Source organism: Taudactylus pleione, unplaced genomic scaffold (genome assembly GCF_031769625.1).
Source record: "Taudactylus pleione unplaced genomic scaffold, aTauple2 ptg000707l, whole genome shotgun sequence".
Taxonomy (NCBI): Eukaryota; Metazoa; Chordata; class Amphibia; order Anura; family Myobatrachidae; genus Taudactylus; species Taudactylus pleione.
The window spans coordinates 2,041,284-2,066,367 of record NW_028285109.1 but is presented as its reverse complement, the minus strand read 5'-3'; the positions used below and the strand labels follow the sequence as shown (position 1 = coordinate 2,066,367).

The window sequence follows — 25,084 nt, the reverse complement described above, 5'->3', positions numbered from 1 at the left end:
CTCTAATCCAGTGGAATCAAACCTATTTCTTTTATCACAGGGCTCCCATTTTGAATTAAACAAGCTCATTAGTTCTAATCAAAAGCTGTAAGATCAAAAACTGGAGTGTCGGCTTCAGATCCAGCTGGTTCTAGGATCCGATGCTCAGCTTCACGAGAGAACGGGATCACAGGAGCTTCACGGCGGGGTGGGCCTGTACAGATCTGGAAATCATTGCACGTCCTCGTGCAACTGGAAAATCTGTTCAGTATTAGGTGTCAATCCCGCCTAGGACTTTAGTGTGTTAATTACAAAGACATTTGTTCTTACATTACTGAAGTGCATTCAGACTGCTGAGGTTATATGGGTATGTAGTAATAACGGCTAGCCAATAGGAGTATTGGATTACATTTCAGTGATAAAGCACAATGAGAGTTATAGTCCAACAACAAATGCGCCATAGCTCCCACATCTAAATGCAATTTGTAGGTTATTTTCTTTCTGGACGGGACCAACATAGCTCAAATATTACTAAGTGATATTTAATTCATATTAAGGGCAAGCAATACAATGATCTACCCAAGGTTTATAAAAACATTTCCAAAAGATGTGATTTAGCATACTTTATTATCCAACAATACAGTTTTTATAGAATAAGGTTTCCCAACCTTGTTATTATATTAATCACTTACGTCTATAATTGTTTACCAGACAACTCCTTACATCTGCAACTTTTACTAAGCCACTCTATTGGTATATGAATATTTAGCAAGTCCATTATACAGAACAAACAACCTTCTTATTTAGTAAAGTTCCTTGCGGGTTGCCACATGATTAGGTGCACATATATTTATATATACGCTCACTTTAAAGAATATTTCAAACTACATTTTTACTATGGTCCTCCTGCCCCCGACTAGCAGAATGTTGGGATCTCATGCTAGGTATTGATTGGCAGAACCACAATTTAGCACTGTCTGTGCTAGAATCTAACACGGTGTATTTTGAGGTTGAGGGGATGTTTTCTTAGGAACACAACTGATTGAATGGGTGTCACACACTTTCTTTTGTATTTATTGTAGTTTTGCCTAAGATTGGTTGTAGTATGTATTGGGGGTTATGTAATAGGTTCAGAGATTATGTAACTGGTGGGATTTCAACAAGTTTGCAGCAAAATTTAAAGCAGCAATCAGCCCTATATTGATTTCCACTTTAAATTTAGCAGCAAACTCACTGAACTTCCGCCAGTTCCACAATCTCAGAACCTATTACATATCTCCCAGTATTTTCTTTATAGATACAGTCAGGTGCATAAATATTGGGACATTGACAGAATTTTCATATTTTGGCCTCTATTCACCACCACAATGGCTTTGAAATGAAACAAACAAGATGTGATTTAACTGCAGACTTTCAGATTTAATTTGAGGGTAATTACATCCAAATCAGGTGAACGGTGTAGGAATTACAACGGTTTCTATATGTGCCTCACACTTTTTAAGGGGCCAAAAGTAATGGGACAAACTAAACAATCCTAAATCTAAATTTCACTTTTTAATACTTTGTTGCAAATCCTTTGCAGGCAATTACAGCCTGAAGTCTGGAACGCATAGACATCACCAGACGCTGGGTTTCATCCCTGGTGATGCTCTGCCAGGCCTCTACTGCAAATGTATTCAGTTCCTGCTTGTTCTTGGGGCATTTTCCCTTCAGTTTTGTCTTCATCAAGTGAAATGCATGCTCAATCGGATTCAGGTCAGGGGATTGTCTTGGCCATTGCATAACATTCCACTTTTTAGCCTTAAAAAACTCTTTGGTTGCTTTTGCAGTATGCTTCGGGTCATTGTCCATCTGCACTGTGAAGCGCCGTCCAATGAGTTCTGAAGCATTTGACTGAATATGAGCATATAATATTGCCCGAAACACTTCAGAATTCATTCTGCTGCTTTTGTCAGCAGTCACATCATCAATAAATACAAGGGAACCAGTTCCATTGGCAGCCATACATGCCCACGCCATGACACTACCACCACCATGCTTCACTGATGAGGTGGTATGTTTTGGATCATGAGCAGTTCCTTTCCTTCTCCATACTCTTCTCTTCCCATCACTCTGGTACAAGTTGATCTTTGTCTCATCTGTCCATAGGATGTTGTTCCAGAACTGTAATGGCTTTTTTAGATGTTGTTTGGCAAACTCTAATCTGGTCTTCCTGTTTTTGTGGCTCACCAATGGTTTACATCTTGTGGTGAACCCTCTATATTCACTCTTGTGAAGTCTTCTCTTGATTGTTGACTTTGACACATATACACCTACATCCTGGAGAGTGTTCTTGATTTGGCCAACTGTTGTGAAGGGGATTTTCTTCACCAGGGAAATAATTCTTCTGTCATCCACCACAGTTGTTTTCCATGGTCTTCTGGGTCTTTTGGTGTTGCTGAGCTCTCCGGTGCGTTCTTTCTTTTTAAGAATGTTCCAAACAGTTGATTTGGCCACACCTAATGTTTGTGCTATCTCTCTGATGGGTTTGTTTTGATTTTTCAGCCTAATGATGGCTTGCTTCACTGATAATGACAGCTCTTTGGATCTCATATTGAGAGTCGACAGCAACGGATTCCAAATGCAAATGTCACACCTAGAATCAACTCCAGACCTTTTACCTGCTTAATTGATAATAAAATATCGAGGGAATAGCCCACACCTGTCCATGAAATAGCTTTTGAGTTGATAGTCCCATTACTTTTTTACTTTTGGCCCCTTAAAAAGTGTGAGGCACATATAGAAACCGTTGTAATTCCTACACCGTTCACCTGATTTGGATGTAATTACCCTCAAATTAAATCTGAAAGTCTGCAGTTAAAGCACATCTTGTTTGTTTCATTTCAAAGCCATTGTGGTGGTGAATAGAGGCCAAAATATGAAAATTCTGTCAATGTCCCAATATTTATGCACCTGACTGTATACTACAGTATACTATAATTATTGTTTTGTTTCCTTTTATTGACACAATGGGGCAGATTCAGTTCAGCATGAGGTTCCAAGTGATGTGGTGCTGTGCGCACTTCGCAGCGTTATGAATGGTAACATGTCACTTAATTGTGCTAACATACAAAAATGAACAAGGTTTCTTACCAGTAGCAATGGCTCCTGCATGGGTTTTGTTGTCATTATTGCTATATGCTTGTCCTTATGTTAAACTGGTATTATTTACAACTATGTAATTTGGGATACATGTATGATATTTATATTTATGATCACTTTTGATATGTACCGTCGCTGCTTACCGCAGTGGTACTAAACAGCTTACCACTGCAATTCACTGAGGTACTGACTTCTTGCAATGCGAAGAGCAACTGGCCACACCACGAAAGCCCACGCTTGTAGCATAATGTAGCATAAGGCTTTGTGGCAGGAACCATGTAAAAATATAAACCACATTCACAGTAATTATTTCCATCCCTCTCAATATTAGGTAACGCCATCCTGCACATACATTATTAGCGGTACATCGCAATGGGATATTGCATGGGAAATGTAAGATAAGTAAGCATAAAACCATCCCGATGGCGTTGTGTTTGCTTCAACAAGTATGACAAAATTAGATTATCGCAGTTAGTAAACTGACCAAAGACAGCAATCCCCATAACGTCCTACGGGAACATGCGATACTGACAGGATACTGACAGGACTGCATGAGAAATCTATGATTTCTCAGGGGCAAAGCTTTTAATACACTGTATGAAACAGTGATGACCTCTTTTTAATAGAAAATGGGTTATCCCTGCTTAGTAAATATACCCTTAATGCAATGGATTATGTCAATAAAAACATAGTGGTATATTTATTTACATAAACGTAATGCAGCGGTCACTGACAATCAGTACAACAAGTTACCATTGCAATTCACAAAATAGTGACCCCCTCCTGTGGTTAACAGCAGTACAGGACCTCCTCCAGGAAAACCTATTCCGGTAGTGTAATGCTCTGGCCAAAGGCTTTGTGACAGACATATTCTACCTATAGCCAAGAAGACAGTGCCTTAGCTCTGCAGATACAGTACATGTGAGAGTGATCTCCCCAACTCCACTGGAATACATGTCAGATTAGCTGCCCGTAAACGAATGAATAAATTAAGGTATCACTTGAATACTGCGGCTCACCGTCTTGGTACATTAGTTTGTGAAACCCCAAAGTGTAACTAGTAATAAAAGTAGTTTTCTAAATAAAAAGAAAAATAATCACTGTTCAGCTGCAAAGGAGTTTAAGATGACAATGCTTGCAGATGTCCCTTTATTCAAAGAGCCAAAGAGAAACAACTAATATTAGCTTACACTTTTACTCAGCTTAGTTCTAACTAAATACAGACACCTTTGCAGACTTTGCATTTCAAATAGCCAATAGGGAACACCTGAAGCAGCATTCCCGGATAGAGCAAAAAATTAATGGTACCAGGATGCCATTCACCGAGGCCTCAATGGCGGCTTCGTGCTAACTTTTACGTAGGGCTTTGTGGTTCCTCTCATCACTCTGGCTGAAATCGGTAGCTGGTTGCTACGGAAGGAAAGGAGGGAAGGGCGGGGGGGGGTTTGCAGCCACATAAAAGATTTAAACAAATGATAAGCATGGTGTTCTGAGTTGGGTACAAAGCAGAGGGACCAATGACGCACGGGAGGGGCAGATATAGGATGTGCAGAAAGATTTAGATTAGGGAGGGGAGTGCCCAAACCATACTTGCCTACTTTTGAAAAAGCACTTCAGGGAGATTGTGAAAGCAACACCTACGAGCACTCTCAGATATGGGCGTATACTGCTATATCTGAGAGGCGTGTCATAAAATTGAATTACATCCACATGTAAATGAGCCCAAAAGCAGTTAGTAAGATCTACTTGTTAATGAAAATATACTGATACTTCTCAGAAAATGCATGTAGCCATAGGGATCATTGTGCCTTATAACCAATGCAGGGAAATTATACTAATTATCCCATTTGAATGTATATGTCTCTGTTTTTTCTTTTAGAGAACAGTATCATAATGGGGGTAAGGTGAAATGAGGGAGATTGGTAGACTCTTCAGGGAGACAGGGAGATTGCTGCTATTTCAGGGAGTCTCCCTGACAATGAGGGAGGGTTGGCAAGTATGGACCAAACTGAAATCTAAATTGCAATTTAAAAATAAAGCTGTCCAGTATTTGTGGGCTACATGCAAAAGTAGCCAGTATTTACCCTGCATGCACAAATAATGAGTGTATTTGGATCCCTTGCATTGCGGCATGGTTTATCCACAGGTGTACAGTTACTTACTATTTTTGCTTTGCACCCACCTTAGAATTATCTCCTATGACTGCACACCCTAGAAAATACCGTAACACAAAAAAGCACACAAGACGTTATGTAGTTACTTTGTTGGCAGCGACTATTTCTAACCCAGAATGCCAGCATTTGAACCACGTGAGCATTAGACTATAGAACTTCCGTATGCATACGCACAAGAACATGCATATGTTTATTGTGGAACAAAGCATAAACCTTCCTTGGAGATGTTGTTCACCACAATTTGTGCAAGAGCATCTAGATTTCTGCCGAAGCACATACATTTACAGGAGCAAGATGGCAGCGTTTGCGGAGAGGAAGTTTGCCTCGGTCAATGGGAAGCGTTCTGCAGAGCGAGGGTAATCCTTGCCAAATATGAGCTGCCATTTCCACAAAAGGATCTGATTTTAAAACCATCTCTGGACTTGCAAAAATCCTGTCCTGTCCTAGACTTTTACTTGGATGCAACTTACGTCTGCCAGTCGCATTCCGCCGGAGAAACTGAGGTATATTGCGGGTGTGCGTCATATATATGACCTCCACTGAAAGCTATATAAAGATTTATATAAAATGGGTAAAATCAGGGTGAGAGGAATCTGGATCCATATGAGGTACAGTTGAATAAATAGTGTAAGGATTGTCGCTTTAAATGTGAATGTGTGACTGCAGCATTGTCGGCATTTACTGATATCTCTACAAAAACAATAAATCTGGCCAGTCACTGCTATGTGACAGTAAAGGTAAAGCTAAGCCGCGGTGGCAGGTAATAGGTTAATAAGCAGTCTGGAAGCTCCAGCTCTGTGTAAACGCACTGCGTTGTGTGTGTATATTTCCTGGGGCTGTATCTTTTTGCCTTTCTTGTCTCTCTCTGTCTGCTCTCTCTCTGTCAGTACACCCAGTGGATTAACAGACTATTGAGGATTCTCTTTTAAAAGAAGCTCTTTTAAAAGGGTCAGATAAAGAGAGAGCGAGATGGAAAGAGAGAGAGACTGTCAAAATGAGCCTTAGACAAAGATTTATTATAAACGATTTAAAGGGCTTAATGTATGTATCCCCAATGAGGCCTCGCAGCTATGAGAGGAAAGAGATGGATTGTAAAAGACGGCAGAGAGTGGGGGTGGTTGCTTTCTCTGTGGCCCCCTCTGCACACATGTTACACGCAGCAGGAGCCTGGAAATGCGTCCTATATTTCAAAACAAGAGTTGTTCCTGTGTCACAGTGAGGACTGCTAATAATGGATGAGCCTTGTATCTAATGCACATAGCGGAGCAGTGGACCGATCTTTGAAGTGGGAGATACAGGGTAGACACTGGGAACTAGTTTCTCCCAGAAAAAGTGTATACGGGGACTAAACCCAAGGGTGTATCTAGGGGTCGGAGCGCCCGTGGCAAAATAAGGCACTAGCACCCCCCCTGTTCCTGTGTGTCACTCCACACACCCCCCTCATGTCTCTACAGACCACCTATGTGTCACCTCCTGTGTCTCTCCAGACACCCCTGAGTCCTGGTTTCAGTTCTAGTCACAGGTAATTAAAAGTCAGACTTGAAGCAAAATAAATACATGCAAATTGCGAAAAGACACAAAAAAGAAATAATAAAATCTTGAAAGACAGAGCAATCACACACGATTGCAACTCTGACTGTCTCAGGCTTACCCCACCTCCCCTACTCATGGCTGGACCCCCTACCAGTGCCGGATTAAGGATTTGGGGGGCACAGGGCACTTAAGACAGGCATGGACCTCAGGTCTAAAATAGAAAGCACAGTGTCATCATTCAGGAGAGAGTTAACACTTTGTGGTAGATTTTTAAGAGACAGTCAATACTTTCACATTCTGTAGTGCCCATTCGCAGGTATCCCCACTTCCCCCGCTTCTGGCTGAAACCCACTTGTGGGTGCCCCCACTCTTGGGTGAAGTACACTCGCGGTTGCGGCCCCCCTTCCCCATCTCTAAACCGGAACACACTCGTGGGTGGGTGGCCTCCTGCCCCTGCTGAAACCTCAGTTTCTCGGCCACAGGAGAGTCCCCTGTACTGCCTTATCCATAATGCAGTCCTGGTGCCCCCTCCTTGGCCGGCACCCCTGGCGAGTGCCATCCTGGCCAAGGGGTAGATACACCCCTGACTAAACCTGTGATAGTGAGAACCAAACAGAACCTTGTGAAGCAGGTGACAGTATATATACAATCCAGCCTTAGTAATCATACGACTTGAATTTTATATATTACTTCTTCATAGTTAATTCAAAGTCCATACTTTATTTTTAAGAACTCTTGGGGTCTATTTACTAAGCCTTGGATGGAGATAAAGTGAACGGAGATAAAGTACCAACCAATCAGCTCCTAACTGCCATGTTACAGGCTGTGTTTGAAAAATGACAGTTAGGAGCTGGTCCATTGGCACTTTATCTCTGTTCATTTTATCTCCATTCAAGGCTTAGTAAATAAGGGGTCTATTTACTAAGCAGTGTTAGGCATACTTGCCGACAATCAGCTCCAGCCTTCCGGGAGCGGGGGCGGGGCCGGCCATTGGGGGTGGCCATTTTGGGTCACACTGGGGGCGGAGCCGCACGATCGCGTCATCGTGACTCCGCCCCCTCTTCACAATGCCGTGATTTTCGGCATTGTGAAGCAGGGGGCGGGGCCACGATGACGCGATTCTGCGCGAATTGCGTCACCGGGCCCCCCGCTGCGGGGATTTCTGTTTTTTTCAGGGGGGAGATGGGGAGGGTGTGAGACTTCCGGGAGGCTTGCTTGCCTTTCCGGGGGGCCGGGAGCGGCACCCGAAAATCGGGAGGCTCCTGGCCAAATCGGGAGGGTAGGCAAACCTGGTGTTAGGAGACAGAGTGAAAAGTGGCAAGGTGCCAGCCAATCAGCTCCCAACTGTCATTTTTCAAACACAGCCTGTGAGATGACAGTTGGGAGCTGATTGGCTGGCACCTTATCACTTTTCACTCAGTCTCCTAACACTGCTTAGTAAATAGACCCTAAACCCCATAGTGAGAGTCATGGCTAAGCGTGCTGTATATACAGAGACTAGTAATATGTGTGTTACATTTAACAGTAGTGAATAAAATATAGTTTATAATACAGTATATTAGCAACATCGTAATGTTATAAAAGACTTTTCTATACAACTGTCAGTAAAATAACCAGAGAACACAGAATGTGGCTACTAATGTTCATTGCTATAACACATACACTTATACAGTAGCTAAAGCAATATATATTTATGGATATTCTGCAATATTCAGCATATATGTAATGGTTCTGTAATATGATGGCTTCTATTTATAAGTCAAGTACATTCCCATAAGGCAACTGGTATAAAATATCAATACATGTACAAGTATAAAATCCACAATATGACTACATATTAGCAGACAAGGCACATCATAAAAAAAAAAAAAACATTAAACATGGAAATAATTAAATTATGACAATAATATACATAAATATGTATATTAATTTATGGTCATATAATTCTGCCTGTTTCCATTTTTATGGGGAATTTAACCTTTTTATTAATGTGATTTATATGTGACCAATTAATCTATACATGTTCAGTGAAGCATTTGGACACAGGATATTCTTCTCCCGCATGGTGCTAAATGCTAAATAATTACATGCTGACATAAAAGAAATACCATTGCTAGGTTACAATGGAACAATATCATTTCTCTCATACTTATATACTGCATACTCTCAGGGCCTGGTGGAATCCTGGTTTATTATTATAAAAAAAAAATAAAAAGTCAGTATAAATATGATAAGATTCAGCAAAGTTATCTAGACAGATCTTGACCATGACTTCATCAAATAAGTTATGTTATATGGGATGCTAAACAGCCGCCGGTATTTCAATCCCATTCCATTTTATACAACTACTTGTATAGTTGTAACTATTTCTTTTATTAAATGTCATCGACAAAACATTTTTTTTTTTTGCTTATTGTGCTTATTTTTGATTTGCTATGTTGTTATAATTGCAAATGATTTAAATTAGGAGAAGATCAAAACCATCTGCCAGCCCAGCAAAGTGTTTAGGTCGGGCTGTTACTCATCCTTAAGTGTGCAGAGAGGTGGAGAAGTCTCCAGAGCCACACTGTACAGGAGATTAAACATCCCATGAAAGCCCAACCTCTTACACTCTTAAAAATATAGGATGAGACCCTAACATTGCAGGCTCTGGGCAGGTGCAAAGTGCAAGTCCTCGTGCAGAGTACAAATGCTGCACACAGCAAGGAGGGCCCCATAAAATGCGCCTTCGCCACCCTTTATATCCTTTCAATAATCCTGCTCTGAAAAACCAAATCCTATTTTTGCAAGGAACACCCCAAATCCTCCTTGCTGCTTGTGCAAACCTCTGCTCCTTTGGGGCACTTACGCAAATCAAGGAACATGAAGAACCTACAGCTGGTTTTACAAAGCGGAAGGGACATTTTCGGCTTCAATTGTGTACTGCCAACTGTTACATGGTCTTCATTTCATCATAGTTTAGTATGATTTCTTTTATTACAATTTCCATTTCATTATATTGTCATATACTTATTAAACATAATGAAAGGCTAGTTTCAATTAAATTGTAAAAAGAAAATTAACAGCTTTGGGTGGTCTTAGTAAGATAAGCCTAAATACAAATCTTACTTACATGTAATCTTCTGATTTAGGCCCCCTGATGCCTGTAATAGTCCAGCGCTGAAGATTCTCTCTTATGCTACAGCTTACCTGATAGAAATAGACAGTGGTGGTGTTGATGCCCATTCCCTATTAGTTTAAACAACGTCTGCCTATGAAGAGATGGATTCTCCTGTGCTGGACCATTGAAAGCACCAACAGAATTGATGTTTACTGTTAAACCCCAGTTCCCTCCGCCCAATCTGCAGAGTGATATGTTTAATGTGTGCCCCTGTATATAAGTAGTAAACCGTAGCAACTAACATTATTCGGTGACTGGTTGCTATAGGTTACAGCACATTTGCATTAACCATAATCTGGGTCCTGGCTGAAAAAGCAGACCTTTATTAATCACAGCACAGGATGTGTGGCTTTAACAGTTAACATTGACTAGACCTTAGAAATTTCAGCACCAAGCAGTCAAGGCACAAGGAGTGCTAGGCATGATCGAAGGAAATAGCAAAGCTGAAACCTTTATTATGCACTAAACTTCCCTGTGGGAGCACAAGAGTTAAATAACAGTGATAGAGCAATGAATTTAACCTCCCCATCGCCTCCTCTCAGCAATCCCGGTGTGTTTTGGTCTATTTTATCCGCCCTGACTACCGCAAGCTCTGATACCCGCCTGTCACGTCTAATCTTAAAAAAAAAGAGAAATTGAAAGGAACAAATTAATATGCAAATTTCATCAGCTTTGTAATAAAAAATGTCCTTGGAAAAAAAAAGCAGAAGAAAAAATAAAAAAGACGGAAAAAAAAGAAAAGGTACAGGACCCGTGAGGTTTGGGGGTTTGAATTATCACGGCCTCTGGATCCGGGATGTTGTTCGGAGAGAGAGAGGCCCTTTAGGAAATCAGGGAGGAGATCTGACTTGGAAATAATTATGATAAAGAAAAAAAATGAGCGTGCAGGCTGAATAAATGGTTTAGCTCCTCACAAGGTCTCTGCTGCTTGTAATTCACGCAGAATTAACAGGATTCGTTAGGAAATGTGTGTAAAGGTGGTGGTGGGGCGGTGAGTGTATGAGGACCATTCAGCTTCTGTATGAGGGAGGGTTTGGCAGGGAAGGTCAGGCACTATCATTTTGAAGGTGGAGAGGGTTTCCCAAGTATAGTCTATGAGATTCTGGGTACACTGACTTGTTGATCATTGCAGTACTACACGAAAACCTATATGTTATAAATGATGAGGCAAGTATATGTCACAGGTGGCAAGTCAATTCACACTGGCTGGCAAAAACCAAGAATTATGATATTATTCTACACTGATCTGTGATATCAGACATACCCATTGTTGCACCTTTTGAACAGGTGCCTGGCAAACAAATATATGCAAAAACAGAACCACACGAATCCAAACCACTGTATACACAGATGACACACAGATGACACACAGATGACACACAGATGCATAGTAGCAAGTTGTAAATAAACAAACAGATGCCAATGTACACACTCGCAGTCTTACATGCTATTAAACCCACAAACCCTGACATTTAGCATATTGCAGGTGTGGCGAGGTTGAGCAGAGCTGCATAAACACCCTGTAAGTAGGCTGTCATATTCCTTGTCAGTCAGGGCCCCTTCCCCACCAGAGACTCACTATCTCTCCTCTCTGTAATTGAATTGCTAGCGAGCCACGAGAGAGATGGGCATGCCATACAATGAGAGGAGAGGAGAATGCTAGTGGTGAGGAGAGGAGGGGGCTAGGAGGGAAACAAATGAAAACAATATGGAAATGTATATGAGACAGCGAGGATGGGGCATGTAGGAAGACACAAATAAAATAGGCAATGGTTGTGGTAAGTGGGAGAAATGCTGAATATAGGGGCACACAGGGAGACAGAAACTGCAACCAAAAACAGAAGGAATGGGAAAAGGGTTAATTAACTGAAAGTGATAAAACTTTTCATATGAATAGGGGTGTGGGGTTCATTAACCCAGGGGGAAAGAATTAAAATAATAATTAAACAAGATAGATATATGAACTTCATTTTTCAAAGAGGTGTATGTGATGGGTTGGGAATGGGATGCTGGCGCTCAGGAATCCGGCAGTCAGAATCCAGATGCCAGCATCCCGACAGGGTTAGGACACCTGTCGGTAAGTATCCCACAGCCTAATCCTAACCTCTCCCGGCAGCCTAAATCAATCCTTCCACCCCCGACAGCCTAACCCCACCCCCCCCACCCCCGCAGCCTAACCCTAACCCTCCCCCTAGGTGCCTAATCTCTAACCCCAACACTTACCGTCGGGATGCTGGCGCCAGGATTCTATTGGGATTACGGCACCAGCATGCTGAGCGCCGGCATCCAGATTGCCGGGTTATAAACCACATCCCGTATTTGATACCACACTCCATGCAGAAATTTGACAGGGGACCCTTGTCATTATACTATAATGCTCTGCAGGGGTACCCTGCTTCTTTTACTAACTCTCAGTCTGTGGCTTTCTGCTTACCTCCATTCCCCTCCTCACATCAGGAGGCTCTCTGTGCCTCACTTACAAGTGCGGCCAGGTCACTGCCTTCCACAATATCAGTGCACTCATCTCCTGCTGCTGGGAACAGTCCAATGGTCTGGCTAATAAACTGGGTGCACACGGACGGGCCGGAGATGAAGATCGAATGCGATAAGTCAAACACATCTTACAGAGACCAGACCAATTAGAATGAAAAATTATCGAAATGTTAATATTAATGAAAATAACAATATGAAAAATAGAAGTGAGCAGTGAAAGAAAAATTATGGAGAGGTGGAATATGTTCTGCATTTGGGATAAAATATAGCAAAGAGATTAAACTGTATTAAGAAAAGTGAATTTCTAGGCAGTGACAATAGTTTAAAGTGGAATGGGTATGAAATACCGCCGGCCACATGGCCAGCGGTTTGATTCCCGTCAGCGGCAGCCCGACAAGAGCAGAGTTAGAAGCAGCGGAAGCCCGACAGCGCTGGAAATCCCGATCGTGAATAGGTAAGTATCTACTAACCTAACCCCCCTAACCCTCCTTAGGGGTGCCTAACCCTAACTTCCCCCCAAGTGCCTAACCCTAATCCCCCCTCTAAGTGCCTAACCCTAACCCTCCCTCCCCCTAGCCTAACCCTAACCCTCCCGGGGGGTGCCTAACCCTAAGTCCCCCCCGGGAGCCCTAAACCTAACCCTCTCCCCCCGTGGCTGTCCGCTCGCGACACCCGGCATCACTACGATCAGGATGCCGGGCGCCGGTCTCCCGGCGTTGGCGAAATGCGGGCGTCTACATCTAGACGCCCGGTATTTCACCCTTGCCCGGGATATGACAGTCGGGAAGCCGGCTGCCGGTATTTAGGCAGTCGGCTTCCCGATTGCTTCCCGTTTAAAGTATGTTGCTACGGATGTCAGCTCATTATTTTCCTTCAAACAGAAGTAAAGAGCCTCAGACTGCCTGTCTTTCCATGTTCAGTTAAAAGTGCATTTAAGTAAAATACAGGTACCTGAAAGTTTACCAGACACCAATGCATACTTGCCAACTCTCCCTCATTGTCATGGAGACTCCCTGAAATAGCAGCAATCTCCCTGACTCCCTGAAGAGCCTAGCAATCTCCCTGATTGCACCTTCAGGCCTCCATACATCAGCAATTGATTGTGTCAGTTCTGCAATTTGCAATCGATTGTGTATAAAAAAATCTGCAATGTATGAGCTTCACAGATCGCAGATTACAACCAAAAAATGATTGGAATTGTTCAATCAGATTGTCCAACATGTTGGATTTCACAGATGGATTGGGGCTGTAGATTGCTATTGTAAGGACATGATCAGCAGATTTGCAGACCGTTACTAGTAAAACGATGGGCCTTTCAAGATTGGCAGATCTGTGTCTGCTGCAATCGATCTGCAAATCACTGAAAAAGATCTGTAATGTATGCGTGCAGATTGCTAGATTGGGAAATTGTTCAATTGTGGTTTTCAGATTGCTGATGTATGGGGGCCTTTACCCCCATTATGAAGCTGTTAAAATTATAAAAAAAAACAGAAATATATACATTCAAATGATTCATTAGTACTGTATCATTTCCCTGCATTGGGTATAAGGCACAATGATCCCTATAACTAAATACATTTTCTGAAAAGTATCAGTGTGTTTTCATCAACAAACAGATCTTACTAACTGCTTTTGGGCTCATTTACATTTGGATGGAAGTCAGTATTGTGACACGTCCTTCTGATGTAGCAGTACACGCCCACTTTACCGCGCTTATAGGTGTTGCTTTTACAATCTCCCTGAAATGTTTTTTTCAAAAGTAGGTAAGTATGCACCAATGGATCCTTTAAGCGTGTTAATTAGCAAATACACTGCATACTGTGAGGCTTTACCTGAATGTCATTATCATTTTTTCTGATTAGAAAAGCAGCCTATACATTTTGGGAGCTGGAAATCTTCTTAGAATGGCTATATAAGTTTAAGTCAGTAAATTTATCTTTGGGATTTTTTGCATATATGCAAAATTAGCTTTTAATATAGTTTATGCACCTGACCTGGGAATAACTTTTGCCTATTTATTAAACACTGAAAACTTCTATTTTTACACGCCCCTTTTTTATACATTATGCTGCTGCTCTTACATGAAAATATGATCAATGCACCAGAAACAGCAAAAAGACAAAAGCCAAACAAACTGTCTCCTCATACCAGGCACAGCGCATTACTTCTTATAGAGCTATGAGAGCACAATATAAACTGATAAAATTGTCTCTCTAGAACGACCTATACTTATAAGACTGGTTTTACTAAAGTACATCTACTTCTTCTTCACTTCCCTCGCCAGCATCTAGGGAGTAATGATAACTGAACTGCCTATATATAATAACAATAATACTAACAATGACGGAGATAGGCGATGTCCCACTTGAAATATAAACCATTGCTGCTGCGGCTGAAGGTCATTCCTAAAATCAAGGTCAGGATTGGCCTGTCTCTGTGAGGATCAGACAGCCTTACTCCTCTAGAACGCAGTACTACTGCTGGAACATGACCAAGCTCTCCAAGGACTCTCAATTTTGACTGGCGAAGATTTGGAATTCTGGTAGAAAGTAATGCCCCTTCCAGCTGACAACGCAGCTGAGTCCTCTCTGCTTCTGAGGAACAGGTCAGGAGATCAGACTACAATCACTTCTTTCAATGGTGGAGTTTATATCAGAGCATTGCGGTAACGGGTTCTTTTTGAACCAGGGCACTGTCCATGTAGAGTTTGTATGTTCTCCCGTGTCTGTGTGTGCTTTCTCTTCCAGGTTTCTCAGCCGCTAACAAAACAAACTCTATCAAGACATAAATGCTATGTTGCTACTGTCCACAGTGGAGGCGTTCCCTAGCCTAACCCTAACCCTCCCACGGGTTGCCTATCTCAAAGTCCCCCCGGGAGTCCCTTAACCTAGCCTCCCCTAGCTAACAGCTCCCGACGCCCGGCTTACCTACGTTTTGGTATGCCGGGCGTCGGGATTTCGGCGTGGGGCTAATGATAGGCATCGGTAATTAGGCGCCTTTCATTAGTCACATGCCGGGCTTTCACTGTCGGGAAGCCGGCAATCGGCATTTCAACCGCCGGCTTCGTGACTACATCCCCTCTGTTCCAAGTCTACCATGGTCTATGGCTGTATTTCCCTTCACAGTGCCAGGGCCTGCCAGACAATCCAATATGTACAAGGCTCCTTAAGAGTTTGGAATTAATGCTTTCAAGAAGTTTGTCTGCATCCCATTAAAGGTATAAAAGTCATTCTTGCAGGTGTGTGTTTAAATCATAGGACCACGAAGAAATAGACAAAATGCTGGAGGCTTTGAGAAAATGCTATTTCTTCTTCTGTGATGTCATGCTATAATATTGCCGTATTTGCACCTGATTGATCCGTCTGCAGACAACAAGCCTGATATAGGGCATCCCATACTGAACACAGGTTAAAGCACTTCATTTTGTGGCCAAATGCAAAAACAACATCTTGGTTAGTGCTATTGGAGGGGATAACAGCTAAGGAGACTTGCCCAGTTTAGAGATGTCTACATAACTTATTTTGGACACACTAAATTACCTGACTTTAGTGATCAGCCTTCTGGCACTGACATTGGGCTCCGGACTATAGATAGACAGTAATTAGATAGACAATGTCTAGATAGACACCAGATGTTAGACAGTCAATAGATAGACAGGGACATGAAGTCGACAGGGACAAAAGTCAGACACACTAAAGTTCGACATGTACAAAAGTTCGACATGAAAATGGTGGACACAAAGATGGTCGGCACATTTTAAAAAATTATTTTTTAAAGTTTAGGGTTAGGCACATACCCCCACGGTTAGGGTTAGGCACTTACCCAGACGGTTAGGGGTTAGACACCAAGGGAAAGGTTAGGGCTAAAAAAACAAATTGTCGACCATTTTTTGTGTCGACTATTTTCATGTCGAACTTTTGACCCTGTTGACATTTGTATCTGTCGACCTTCTTACGTATTGAACTTTAGTGTGTCTGACTTTTGTCCCGGTCTAACTATTGACTGTCTAACATCTGGTGTCTATCTAGACACTGTCTATCTCTTATGCCACACCGCTGACATTATATAACCACATGTCATATGACGCAATATCATTAAAATGTTACATTAAAATGTTACATATGATCACCTCGGGAAAGATTACTTAGACCTTTAAATACATCAATTATTTTGTTCAATGTATTTGTTGTTCTCTTTTTGTTCTAATACTATGTTGTATGAGTAAGCTGATGTGTGTATAATTCTAATGCAGTGGTCAATAAAAATATTTTATGTTATATGGCCAAAAGAGGCACCTGAAATACAAGCAGCTACGATGGCACATTCATCTATGACTTATTTAGGACATCGGGGCTAATTCAGCATTGCACGCAAGTGTAATGCTGAACACAGATTCCTGATTATCGGGAATCTGTGCGTGCGCAGGATCAGTTCTATGAATGTACAGAACGGGTCCTGTGTGATTGCAAGCAGCCACTTGTAAGCCTCTGCCTGATTGTCAGGCAAAATCATTTAAGGGGCAGTGGCGGCTGGCATTCCCAGAAATGGGGGCATGTCAGCCTCATTTTCCGGGAGTGGCAAGGCCAGGTGCTGCATCCATGGACGCAGTTTCCTGACCTCACAAGCCGGCCAGCCTGAGTAAGCTTAGGCTTACTCAGCTGGCTGGCAGCCCAGCCAGCTACCTCGGGGCCTGATTCAGTATGGATAGCAATTGCGATTACAGCTGCATAATCGCACAAAATGAAGCTGTGAAAATATGCTAATGCCTGCCACAGCTCAGCCAGCATAGAGATGCCCACTGCTGCTTTCTCACATCCGTAATACCTCGCAGTCATACGTATACATCGGTACCATCAAAGCAAATCGTCCCGTCACGCACAATTACAGTAGGTCTGACCAGTTGCAGAAATTGCAAGTCTTATCGCACGCAGTGAGTACTCAAGCTGCGTAGGCAATCGCAGTGGCTAATTTATCTACTCCCATGCAATGGCGTTCAAACGGACAGACACGCCTGCGTTTCTCCAACCACTGCACCCCCCCACCCCTAAACGCTCCCGGCCTGTCACTCACTCTGTGATGCATTCTTATCTGCGTTCGTAATTGCAGTGCGATTGCAGCGCAGTACTGAACAATCGGACGATTTGTGTACGTAGTTGCAATTGCGTATGCTGCTGAATTAGGCCCTCGGTCGCAGTGCTGGGATCGCAAATACAGCAGGGGGTGTCATACACCTCCTGCTGTATTTGCACATTTACAAGGACAGAATTGCAAAGCTGCTTGTGTGCAGCTTTGCAAATCTGTCCCGAGCTGAATCACCCCCATAAATTGTACTGTAAACAAGTTGTGTTTCAGTAGAAAAAGAAAAAAAGGGAAACATGAATAAAGGCAGATGTACAAAGCGGACAGAAGGCAGGACCTGGGTGGCAGGCACATCCCTATAATGAATGGGTGACGGTACTATAGTACTCAGCTACGGCTGGGCAATGCCACACACCTCTTGGGATGACTTGGCCTAGGAGAAGTAGTGAGGGCCAAATGTATTACACAATCTGTCACTGTGATGTATCTATTCTGAATTGCTCACAGCTCAAAAGCCTTAATTAGATCTCAATGATGCTGGAATGGCTGCTAAATTTGATAAATTGGATAAGACATAATACATTGACCATTTTTTAAATACAATCCTACAAATGTGAGAAGGCCATACCATAAACCAATTGTGTGACATGTCATGTAGCTTACGTTACACTACAATCCACAAGGGTAAGTATTGTAGGACCTACCTAATAAATCCAGCCAGTCGGGGTTGGTAAAAAATAAAAACACTATTGTAAATGTTATTATTACTATTATTTAAATTTTAGGAGTGTAATTTTGCTGTTTCCATGTTTTACAAAAACAAAATGCAGGATAAATGTTCAAAAATAATTAATATTCTTTAAAAAAGAAAAATAAGAATCAAGTTAGTGTCTTGAAATACAATATATGATAATAAAAAGACCAATATAAAAACTGCTAATGATAGTATAATAATAATAATAATAATAATTATTATTATTATTATTATTATTATTATCATAAGAGAACTAGAACCTGACAACAATAAGGGTCAATGAAACAACTGCAAGTTGTAGGTATTAACCCTGATGCTTGGCCCTTTCCTGGCTCCACCATACTGTCCGGCTACTCGTAGTCACCTGACTGGCCTAGCTGTGAGCTGAGGAGTCACTATAAAATGACCTGGCAAGCAAAGAAGGGATTTTAATGGAATGTTCTATGTAATAGAAGGCACAGGGGCTGACTCAGTGTTGTATGGATCTCTGTGCATGAACGCTAACAGCAGGCTTTGGCATACAGCAGAGGCGCAGATGTGAATTTATGCATCTTTGTGTATGTCTGTTGTACAGAACTTGGACAGATCTGTCTGTCTGCGAAATTGGGTGTTTATGGGCGCGAACTGGGTGGCAACAATGCGACAGTACGTAACCGCTCAACTTATGGGAGTGTTGTGGGCGTGTATCTAAAGCTCCGTGTGACTCTGGGTCATGTGTATAAGTAAGGGAAGCTTGTTTCTGACGAGTTTCTTGCATACAGCATGGGGCTTGTGCAAGTGCCGCACTAATGATGACAGCTACGGAGGACGGCGTATAATCAGCGGGTGGCACGGATTACCGCTGGCAGACACGCAGACCCCGGCACTAGCTGAATGGAATCGGGCATCAGCATAAGATTCTGCAAATGCCCCCAAATACAGGCACTATGCGGAGACTCAGGATCAGCCCCACAGTGTGCAGTCACAGCCTAATGATATGTCTGCTGGTGGGTGTGCGCTGGGAGTTAGGGACAGTGCTTTCTTGGTAAGCAAGATTATTATATATTGTTTGTTAACATTTATTTATATAGCACCAGCATATTCCATTGTGCTTTACCATTGGGATGGGGGATACTTTTCTTGGTGCTATATGCTCCTCACTAGGTTAAACAAATCCCCTTAAAGGATACAAATTAGGGATGTGCGCCGACCCAGTGTTTTGCTTTTGTTTTCGGTTTTAGATCTGTATCTCCTTTGTGTTTTGGATCTGGATCTGGTTTTGCAAAACCACCATTGTGTGTTTTGGTTTTGGATCTGGACCTTTCTTCAAAAAATGATAAAAACAGGTAAAACCACATAATTTGGGCCTGATTTTGTTCCTACAGTATTATTAACCTTAATAACATTATTCCCAGTCATTTGCAGTCAATTTTGACCACCTCACAATATTGATTTTTTTTCATCTAGGTTAGGCCTAGAGCCAAAACGTTGCATCCAGCTAGCTGGCTGACTAAACTAAGCAACAGCAGTGGGCGGCACTAACCGTGTCCAGAACTTGGGGCACCCCTGACCGAGGCAGCAGCGATTGACGACACAGGCAGCACTAGGTTGCTGCTGTCTGGTAATAAGTGCGGCTAACGCACACGCAGAAAAAAAATACACTTTTTATTATATATATTTGTTTTTTTTTGTCCAGAACTTTGGGGCCCGGAGCACCCATGACTGAGGCAGCAGCGATTGACGACACAGGCAGCACGCTACCAGCCCAGATGGAAACAACAGACAGCACCAGCCCAGATGGATACAACAGACAGCACCAGCCCAGATGGACACAGCAGACAGCACCAGCCCAGATGGACACAGCAGATATCACCAGCCCAGATGGAAACAGCAGACAGCACCAGCCCAGATGGACACAGCAGACAGCACCAGCCCTACACTACCCACCCTCTCTGTTCACTCTCCACAGCCGGAGTGAAATGGCGCCGCCGCGGGGACTCCTTATATAGCAGAGACAAAAGCTTGCGAGCTGTGAGATTTCGTCTCTGAGGTTTTGGCTTGGTTTGAGATCCGATGCCGGCGGGGGATCCGAACGCATGTTCGGTTCTCGCCCCGGATTTCAAAATTCGGGTGGGTACGGATCCGAACCCGCTCATCTCTAATACAAATATGCCTATTCATCTGTTTAACTTGATATGCATCAATTGACAATCATTAAATAAGCTGACACCAAGGGGTAAAGAATTGTGTTTGGCCGCGTTTGAACACCCTGGGCAACGCTGGGACTCACATTAGTTTTTTGCAACCAAAATCACGGATTTACTAAGAATCATGTTTGCCTTTCTATTTTGATATGATTGTGATACTGATTGTACTGTTTCGTGTGTGAGTTCAGTCGTATTGGCCCCTTCTCAATACACTTAGCCGGGCACTGTGCAGTCAGATCTGTGTGGAGCTTTTGTGTGTACAGTGTAATGAAAGTGTTAAAAAATAGAAAACGATAGCATAACCAGCCCCAGACTTCTCAGCCTGTTCTGGTACTGGAATTTCGGGGGGAAAACAGAGTGGGGTTCCACCATATTTCCAGTATCTAGCACCAGGCTAAACCAGCCAGGGGGTAATGCCATAGGAGGGAGACACACGTCATGGGGTCCCCTTTGAGAAAGCATTATCCAGCCCATAACTGGTCACGTCAACCCCTGGGATTCCTCGGAAAGTGGGGCCCCCCCAAAAAAGGGATAGCCCTCCCAAGGATACAAGGCTAGGGAAAATCCAGGGGCTATTCCCCGCATCCCTGGTCTACCTGGAGAAGGGGACCGATCAGCACCATGGAGTAGGTAAGTATGTAGTGTGAGTGTGTAATAAAGGGTTAACATATTTGGTGTCTACGTACTGTCTTTTTTTTTTTATATATATTTAATTCACAGTAGGTGTACAGGTGCCACCGGGCCATTACTGTCTCGGCATGGTGGCACTTGTAGTTCTCCAAGTGCCGCCATGCCGGGGCAGTCTTGCTGGGACTTGTAGTTCCACTGTAAAGAACAATATTAACTACTAGCTTTACCCCAGCCCTGGGGTATCCTTTTTTGGGGAGGTCCCCACTTTCCAAAGAATCCCAGTATGGGGCTGGATAATGCTTTGGCAGAAAAACCCTGTGATATGTGTCCCCTTCCTAAGGCATTACCCCCCGACTGGTTGAGCTGGGTGCTGATTACTGGAAATACAAGTACCCCACAATAAGGCTCAGAGGTCCGGGGCTGGTTATGCTTTTTTTTTTTGGGGGGGGGGGAGGGGCGGGGGGACTCCATGATGATTTTTTTCTAAATTTTAACCCTTTATTTACACTGTACACACAAAAGCACTGCACAGATCAGACTGATCTGTGCAGTGCTTCGGCAGAACACGCAGCTCACAGGCACGCCTATTCATTTCTTCTATTCTGCTTCGTGTTCTACTTTGTTTTGAAACATGATTCTTAGTAAATCCGTGAGTTGTGGTCCTGTATATGGAAAGTACTCGCGTGTTGATTCGAAGGTCTAGTGACTTCTATTTGCGTGTTTTGCCGTCTATGTCAGCACGGGATTGTGTTTGTGCACCCATGCCTTTAGTACTGTAAATGTCAGAGTTGCAAAATCAGGGAAAACTTTCACAGGAATGCAACCTCGGGCAGACACGATTCTTAGTATATACACCCTCAAGAGTCAGGCCTGGCGACAGAGGGGTACAAAAGGGGCACTTGTACCAGGCCCTGAGATTCCAAGGGGCCCCAGCCCCTCAGGAATTTTGTAAGTCCAGTTCATGTGTCCCCCTTGCCTTTGCAGGGCACAGAGACACAACACAGGCAGTCAGAGGAAATCGGAGTGAGGCCTGGAGCAATACAGGTTTTTTTTTTGGGTGCTGGCACCCCGCGTGATGTCATGATGTCACACCTCTGGGGCAGAGAGAAGCCAGGCCCGAGCCACTGGACAAGAGTACCACAGCAGCAGGTACATGTTGGCTGGGGAGGAGAGCCACAGTATGGGCAGTGGTTGGGGAGGGAGAAGAGCTGGAGATGAAGACGGTAGGGGAGGAGAACTGGGATAGATGCTGGGGGGTGAGAGCTGGAGATGAAGATGCTGAGGGTGGGGGGGGAGCTGGAGATGAAGACGTTGTGGCTGTGAGACATGGGCTGGGGACTGTAAGACACATGGGCTGGGGGCTGTGAGACACAGGGGCTGGGGGCTGTGAGACACAGGGGCTGGGGGCTGTGAGACACAGGGGCTGGGGTCTGTGAGACACAGGGGCTGGGGTCGGTGAGACACAGGGGCTGGGGTTTGTGAGGCACAGAGGCTGGGGGGTTGTGAGGCACAGAGGCTGGGGGGTTGTGAGGCACAGAGGCTGGAGGGTTGTGAGGCACAGAGGCTGGGGGGTTGTGAGGCACAGAGGCTGGGGGGTTGTGAGGCACAGAGGCTGGGGGGTTGTGAGGCACAGAGGCTGAGGGGTTGTGAGGCATGGGCTGAGAGTTGTGAGGCATGGGCTGAGAGTTGTGAGACACAGGGGCTGGGTTTGGGGCTGGGAGACATGGGCTGAGACACAAGAGCAGGTTTTGGGGCTGAGAGACACAGGAGCTGGGTTTGAGGTTGTGAGGCACAGAGGCAGGGAGTTGTGAGGCACAGATACTGGGGGTTGTGAGATGCATGAGCTGGGTTTAGGGCTGAGAGACACAGGAGCTGAGTTTGGGACTGAGAGACACAGGGACTGTGTTTGGGGCTGAGAGACACAGGGGCTGGGTTTGGAGCTGAGAGACATGTGCTGGGTTTGGGGCTGAAAGACACAAGGGACTGGGTTTGGGGCTGAGAGACGCAGTGGAAGGGATTGGAGCTGAGAGACGCAGGGGCTGAGTTTGGTGCTGAGATACGCAGTGGATGGCTTTGAGGCTGGGAATGGCAGGGTCTGGGGAATGAAGCTGAGACACGCAGGGTCTGGGTATTGAAGCTGAGACATGCAGGGTCTGGGGAATGAAGCTGAGACATGCATGGTCTGGGGAATGAAGCTGAGACATGCATGGTCTGGGGAATGAAGCTGAGACATGCATGGTCTGGGGAATGAAGCTGAGAGGCACAGTGGAAGGGATGAAGCTGAGAGAAACAGGGTGGGGAATCTAGCTGAGAGACACGGGTGGGGAATGATGCTGAGAGACACAGAGGATATGAGTGGATGGCTAGAGATGGAGAGACATAGGGGCAAGGGACTGGAGAGATGAGGGTTGAGGCTGGTGCAGCCCAGGTGAGGATGAGGCTGGAGAGACATAGGAGGTTAAGGTTGAGAGACACAGTTGGGGATGAGGCTGCAAGAAAGTTGGGGATGAGCCAATGGCCCACCTGCATGTACCTACTGGGAGGGGTTGGGGGCCCCAAAAAACATGAGTGTGACGGGACACAAGATTTCTGTTGCCGGCTCTGCCAACAGTAAACTGGTTAGTATTCGGTTAAGACTGAAGAGCAAGTTTTCCATCAGTTGTGTTTCTTGCTGATGATGCTGGGGGCACCTACAATCACAGCAGCTCGGGTAGTTAATACACGGTAAATTATGTGGTCACTGTCCTAGGTAGAGGAATCACGGTTACTGTAAAGACTCATTATTTTCCTCCCATAGACTTAGACAAAGCATCAAGCTATTGTAAAGAACAGAAATTGATATTTCCATACATACAGCAGCTACGTTTGTAACCGATTTTTTTTTACCATCTTTTTTTTTTTGTTCTTTTCAAACTTATTGAGTTTCCACTATAAAGACGTAACATCAAAACAACAGGAGCATTGTGCTGGTACAAATAAATGCATCAAAGCAGTGTTTGTGGGGGCAAGTGCATTTAGAAGTAGATAAGAGAAAAAGGAAACAGAGAGGGAGTGGGATTTGTAATGGTGACCAAAGCTGGGTATCGGGGTGTGAACTCTGTCTATGATGCCCGAAATGAAAGAGCAAATCCTGCCACTATATTTTAAAATGGTAAAATAGGTGGAATATGGTACAGTATATCATTTCACAGACAGCTCCTGGACAGGCTGGGTATGTTGCCAACAAGATTTATACTATTGTAAGAATACAAGATACTATTCTGATACTGTAGATTGAAATCCAAGGATCAAAATGTAAAGAATTCAAATGGTTGAGTTTGGATAAAGGAAGGTCACCACCACCATGCACCAAGATATCCAGCTCACAAATGCCCTGAAACCTCTGAAAAATCAATGCGAGCTTGGAAATGAATTGCAAATTGAATGTGCAGTGCACGTCCGCCATGAGAATGGTTCGCAGGGCCTAACTCATACCTAATTAAATTGATCCCAAAAAGTTGTAATTTAAAATATATCCTTTTGCTAACACACATTATACCAATGACACAACTAACAGTTTGTGGTACTCAGATATTGCCAGGTTTGATAAAAAGCAATGGGATTCACATGCACAAGAAAAATAAATCTCAGTGTTATAAATGCATGTTCCACAATGGGTTTCAAAATAATTTATGTGACATAAAACCATTTGTTGCCATTCTATGATTTTACTGTCCCAAATTTTGGATATTTTCAGAATGACCATTTTTGCTCCAGTGCACAACGTATTTCAAGTTGCAAGATTACACTCCGGACTCGAGAAACGCCTCCATAAACTAGATGTGGAGAATCTTTAATTAACTGCGTGCATTCTAAAATTACCACCTTGTGGTTTATGCACCTTGAAACATTTTGCATTAAAGCCCACAATCTATCTGAGACTGTCAATATGGAAACAAATTACATTGCTGCTTTC

General features: G+C 43.6%; 1 protein-coding gene across 6 annotated transcripts in view; it reads right to left on the bottom strand.

Moving 5' to 3' along the window:
• The window catches only part of NPAS3 (neuronal PAS domain protein 3), a 475,522-nt gene that overhangs the window by 55,567 nt on the left and 394,871 nt on the right, over nt 1–25,084 (bottom strand). The window lies entirely within an intron of this gene.